Genomic DNA, 6,670 nt, shown 5'->3' with positions numbered 1-6,670 from the left:
GAGATACTTCAAACTAGGCTGGGAAGTCCCATTTGATTCAGCTATTTCTCTCCTGGATATTTTATCCATAGAATTAAAAGAATCATACCACAGTGGTATATGTGCACCCATGTTCATAGCAGCACAATTTGTAATAGCTAAAACTTGGAAGCGGCCCAATTGCTCATTAACTGGATTAAGAAAATGTGTGTTTTTTTAAGTTAAATGGAGTACTATTCAGCCATAAAGAATAAGAAATTAGAGATATTCATAGCTAATGCACATTGAGGTGATACTCAAGTCAAATAAATAGGACACATATGTGTAAATACTGAATAGTTTCTCTAGTGTAAGAAACTGAAAGTGTAAACAAAGATTAAAAAGTGTAATAGATAATGTGAAATAGCAAGAAAAGGGGCACAGGGGAAATGGGCGAGGTAGGGCAAAGGAAAGAAGGGAATGGAATTAACATGAAAAAATGAAAAAAATGGAAACAAAGTCTTTGTAGACAGGGAGAAAAGGAGGGGGTTGAAGAGAGGTTAGGGGGATGGGTAAAAATAAGAACCAAGATGGATTATGTAAAGGTGCAAATTTCCAATGATGAATGTTACTATACTGTGTACCTTAAATGTACCAAGAAAATTAAAGACAAAAAAATAACAAATATTTCAAAACTTTGATACACCACTACAAGTGATTGTTATGCTTTGGATCTAAAATGTCCCTCCAAGTTCTCATGGGGCTTTGGGAAGTGACTGGGTGACAGGGGCACTCATTGGTGGATTGATCCACTGATAGATTCATAGCTAAATGTGCTCTGAGAAGGTGAGGCCTTGTTGTAAGATGTATATTTTACCGAGGGGATGCCTCTGGAGGCAGATGGCCCTGAAAACAAACATCAGCTAAAAACAGTGGTTTATCAAACCACCATTCATAACCATAAGCAAAAAGTGAAAGCTAGTAATGTATCTATAAAAAAAAAAAACCCAGGGCTTTGAAATGGGGGGACACGTAAAAATCGTGACATAAAAGCTTTTAAAAAAGCAGATTCACAGCTCTAGGAGAGCTGCAAAATATTATTTCCTTAAAATAAGGACAGGTTGATACAGAAGAACAGGCAAAGAAAAATAAACCACTGGAAATAACGATAACAATATGATGGAGTGTAAAACTTTTATGTGGAAAATTCCTTTCTCCCTGATCTCATTTCCATGCAGAGGAATTTCCATTACAATCGAGCTTTGGCCTCTTTCCATCTCCTCTGGCACCCAGTGGTCTCGTAAATGAATTCTGGAAAAAGAAGAAGCCATTATGGCTTCTCCCTTCCCATTGTTCACTGGCCCTATCTGGCTTCAGAACATATGCATTCTGATATTTTCTTGAATTTCTTGAACGCCAGCATATAAATTAAAAAACAACAACAACAGCAACAACAACAAAAAGCTTAGTTGAGGCAGCGCGGGCACTGTCTTTCGAGGAGAATTCCTCGAGCTCAGTGTTCACATTTCTTTGCTTTCCAGTAAGTATATAGACTTGGCCAAGAACTGATGAAAGACATGTAGGGTAAATACAGGCATTCCAGAAGGAAAGAAAGGAGGCAGTGGAGGAGGTGAGCAAAATCAGCAACCAAGGAAAAAAACAGTAGAAATTGTCCATAAACTAAAGACTCACATTTCAAGTCATACAGTAGCTTTGTTTTTTTTTTTCTACCAGAGATCATACTTGGGGCCTTGTGTTTGCAAGGCAGCCATCAGCACCACTGAGCTAAATCCCTGATCCTTCAAGTCATATAATGCTCATTAATTCATGAAATAAAGGATCTGTACCTAAATAAATCCTGGTAAAGTTTCTGAACCCCAAACAGAAAGGAGCTCTGGCATGTATTTAGAGAGATTTTCCTACAGACAAAAGCTAAACCATACTGACTAGCATATAAGTGCCATCGAGGCAGGGCATTTTCTCTGTCTTCATCACTGATTCATCTGGTCGTCCATTACTTAGAAGAGTATTTGTCACATAATAGGTACTGAACAGATGGGCATGGATGAACTAACTGCATGAATAAGTCAATATCTACATCTAACCTGAGGTCATGAAAATATTTTTTTACATTACTTCGTTAAATCTATTTGCCTTGCCCTTTATATTTATAGATATTTTCCACAAAAATTGGTACTTGTGAGAGCTGTAAGATTAGGCTTCAAGTTTCATTTTTTTCCATGTACATATTCAATTGTTCCAATGTTATTCAATGAAAATATTCTCTTTCCTCCATTGTTTCACAGTGTTATCTGTATCATATAATAATTAACCATCTATGAGTGGATGTGCTCCAGGGATTTTATTTCTATTCATTGACTTAATTGTCTACTCTTCAATATTACACAGTCATAATTGCATTAAAATAATTCTTGATATTTGGTATATCAAGTCTTTTCACTGTGTATTAATCTTTAAGAGTGGTGCAGCTATTTTGACAGTTTATATTTTTGTATATTTTAAAAACTAAGTCTAATAATTTGTACAAAATCACTTATCAAGTTATTATTGGAATTATGTGAACACTCTAGAGAAATTCGGGTGAGAACTAAATTCTCCATGTTATTTAACTTTCCAATAAAAATATAGTTTTGTTCTGTGTTTACTTATGTTTAAAAAATTTAATACTTTATGATTATAGATATTTGTGGGTATAGTGGGATATTTAAATACTTGTGTGCAATATGTAACAATTAAAGAAGGATAATTAGTGTAATTGTCACCTCACTTGTCATTTCTCTGCATATTTTGAAATATACAATAAATTATTGTAAACTATGGTCACTTTACTGTGCTATAAAACACTAGGACTTTCTCTTCTTAACTGAATTTTGTACTTGTTAACCAACAGTTCTCTTATCTCCTCTTTCTCATGCCTTTCCAAGCCTCTAGTAATCAATTCAAAACTCTATATCCATGAGATCAATGTTTCGATCTTCCCACATATGAAAACATGTATTATTTGTCTTTCTGTGGCTGGTTTTAACATAATATCCTCCAGGCTCATCCCTATTGCTGAAAGTGATGAGATATTATGCTTTTAGGACTTAATAATATCTCACTGTGTTTATATGACACAATTTCTTTACCCATTCATTCATTAAAAGTCATTTTCTTTTGAGGATATTTCATGTTTGTTTGTGCAGATCCTTCATCATTTGTTAAATTTACTCTTAGACATCTGAATTTTCTGTGCTATTGTAAATACTCTTAAAATCATGTTCATTTTTTATAGAATTACAGTGAAATTTCATACATTAACCTTGTAGTCACCAACCTTTCTACTCTCAGTAATTATTCTAAAACTTTTTCAATATACTTTTTGATTGTCTAAATATACAGTAACTAATTCACAAATAACAATGAATCTGTTTTTAATAACTCTCAAATCATGTCTCTTTTTCTTGCTTGGCTACAGATTTTTAATGCACATAATCATTTCTATCTTGAAGTAAAAGCATGTTCTTTCCCAAAGGTCTTTGTGTGTGACATGTATATAAGTATTTCCTAACAAAACTCAGAGGCAATAGTCATCTACAAATGAAATTTGAACACTCATAAAAATAGCAGAACATCTTCCTAGAGGAAAAGCTTTCCTTTCATAAGCATCATGCGAATTGTTAGACTTTAGGGGAGGACTACAAGGAGGTTGACCATTCCAGACAAAGCAAAAGTTTGAGCAATGCTAGGAACTGGGTGTAAGGACAGAGAACTTGCATGCGAGAAACAGAAAGAATGCCAGAGAAAGACCACAGTGAAGGAAGGCTGGGTTGTTCTGCTATGAGACTGAGAATTAGGCAAGTTCATATCATTCAGAAGCTTCCATCTTGACTACGTGAGAATACCTTGGCCAGAATTTTCCGTCATAGACCAGACATTTCCACATTGTGTTCACTATGAATCATTTTAATCTTGTGAAAGGTCTGTAGGGATAACTATTATCTTTAAAGTCATACCATGGCCCACCTTACTCAGATACTGTTTTTATTGCTGTAAAGAAGTACAAAAATGCTTAAAAGTTTCCATGAAACATGTCTATTTTAAAATTGTACCAGCTTGGCATTTGATGTTTTTTTTCCAGGAATTTAAGTGTATCCACTCACTAGACACACCTCAGTTAAAGTAACAGAGTTGTGAATTGTTTCTGAACATCCACGAGAACAATACTAATTTCTATCTATAAATGAGTCAAAGAAGATTCTGTACACATAGCCTTTTAAACATTCATGTGTCTATACCCTTCTCCTAAGAGAAGAAGATAAGATCTGATTTGAAGTATAAAATACAACTAATCTCATAACGTTAAACACCATCAGCGAAAAATGGAAAAAAGAGTAAAGTGGCCTCATCAAGATCAGAAGTCAGTAGTGTCTGAGAAAAGAAGTTTAAACAGACACTGAAAGCTAAGAGTGAATTAGAACAAGGCATGGGATGAGTGCTTTTACTGTAAGGAAGATACACATACATGAAGGCCGAAAATGAGAAAGATAATTGAAGCTGTGGGACCATTTTGGTATATCTGGGACTCAGCGTACCAAAGCAAGGTAGAGTGTTTATATATTCAAATGGAAAAGCTGAACTGAGTAGGCTCATGGAGGCCTTTTGAGCTGGGTTATGGAATGTGAACTTCATTCTTTAAAGGTAAAAGAGGTTACCATCAACTAAATTTATGTTTGGAAGATCATGCTGGTCACAGTGTAGGCCTCGGAGGTGAGTGTTATTAGGAAAGCGCTCCAGAGAGACTGATGAGCTATTCTGATGATCTAGGGAAGAGATTATCGTGGCTTGGAGTGGGGTAATGTCACAGGAGTTGGAGAAAAATAATCTGATTCACAGTATGTCTAGGATACAAAGTAAAGTACTTGGTGGCTGATTGTGCGTAGTTGGGAGGGAGAGGAGAGCAAGAGGGAAGAGGAAAGGATGATGGGCTGGTTCTAAGCTTCTGGCTTGGGCAATAGAGTTATTTTTATGACTGAACAGAAACATGGAACATGATTCAGACTGGAAAGCAGAGATACCAAGCTTAATTGATAATGAGTTTAGAAATGAGTTAAATGAGTTTGAGGTACCCGAGAAACTCCTACATCCATGGACACTACCATTCTTCTACCATTCTTAAGTTTATAAGAGTGGTCTGGCCTATTTGGGTTATAGAAGCTTTGCAAACAAGTAAAATTGCTCATTGTTGCTGTATAGAGGGAGAAGACAGCATCTACCTTTGCCTTGAAGCATGTGAGACGTACAGGACAGGAAGCCTCTCCTTGATCCCATCCTATTGACATTTATTTGTGTGCAATCACTTTCACCTCCTAAATGCACATTTAAAAAGCTTTCTGTGGATCTATCAGTTGTTCACACATTGCCCTTTTCACTCCTTCTGTTCATCTGCAAGCTTCTTAAAAGAGCTGTCTGCATCTACTTTTCCCATTTGTTCCCAAACTCCTCACCCCTCGCTCTGCAGCATTAGAGTGTTCCCACCAACACATTCAAGCAGTTCTCAAGGCAACCCATGACCTTATGCTTTACTTCTCAACCAGTTCTCTTTGACACTATCTCAGTTGGGCTCCCTCCTACTTTACAGGCTCTTCTAATTTTTTTCCAAAGAATAACAAATACTCTTTGGAGAATTGCTAGTGTTTTATTTTTGATGTCAAACTGAAGTTTGGTGTGGTTAGTTCATTAGTAACTGATTGTAATCAGTAACTGGGCCCAAGTCTGTTTCCTGCACAGCCCCACATTCAAACCACTGTGCTACTCAGTCTGTTTTCTGGAGGGACAGAAGGGGTAACTGGCAATCAAAGGAAGAAAGGGCGGTTTGAGAGGGGAGGGAGAGAGGGAATGTCGGGTGTTGATCACAAGACTGCAGTTCCCAAGGTGACCACTAGAGGACAACATTAAGAAGCGAATGGCCATCCTGTCCCAGTGCAGCTCCGGACCCCCGAGGAAGGCTGTTATGAAGGTGAGCACAGGGAGACCTGCCTCTGCTTCCAGTCACGCCCCTAACTCCATTCCAGTAGCTCCTCTCTTCCAGCCCTGTTATTTCCCTTTTCCCCCTCGACCCTACACACTCCTCTACCCACCTAGTTCCCTAAACTAGCCTTAGAAGAATTGTGTAGGAGTCTGGCACAGTTTTCCCTGGGCTCTAGAGCGGAGCTAAGGTCCCAGTTCTCTCCATGGTGACCTTAACCCTCCCTGAGGCCTCCAGAACATATACTGGTGGGTAGTGGCTGAGGGCTGAGGCACTGATTGCAAACATGCCAGGCTGGAGCAGGGAGGGGAGGGAAGGGAGGTTTGTGTTGGCTTTGGGAAATCCGAGGACTGGGTGCTGTGTAAGGAAGCTGGGCCTTTGATTGCAGTACCCAGCTACCAGGATAGACCTGCCAGCGAGCAGCCTTTCCATGCCACAGTAGCCCGGATCGCCCACTGTCCAGTGACCTACCCCAAGAAGAGTTTCTTCAAGCTTCTCTGAGGCAACTTCCAAGCTTTGCCTTATTCTTTGGCCACAACTGCCCAGTTCCAGCCTCCTACCCTCCACTTAAGAAGCAGAGAGCAAGGGGAATTAATTCAACCAGCAAAAATGTAAAGTGCATGTGTGTAGGTATGGGGGTGTGTGTGTGTGTGTGTGTGTGTGTGTGTGTGTGTGTGTGTGTGT

The sequence above is a fragment of the Fukomys damarensis genome, unplaced genomic scaffold, assembly GCF_012274545.1.
Source record: "Fukomys damarensis isolate Sample0158 unplaced genomic scaffold, DMR_v1.0_HiC HiC_scaffold_16, whole genome shotgun sequence".
Lineage (NCBI taxonomy): Eukaryota > Metazoa > Chordata > Mammalia > Rodentia > Bathyergidae > Fukomys > Fukomys damarensis.
Note: the sequence above shows the minus strand (reverse complement) of the source record.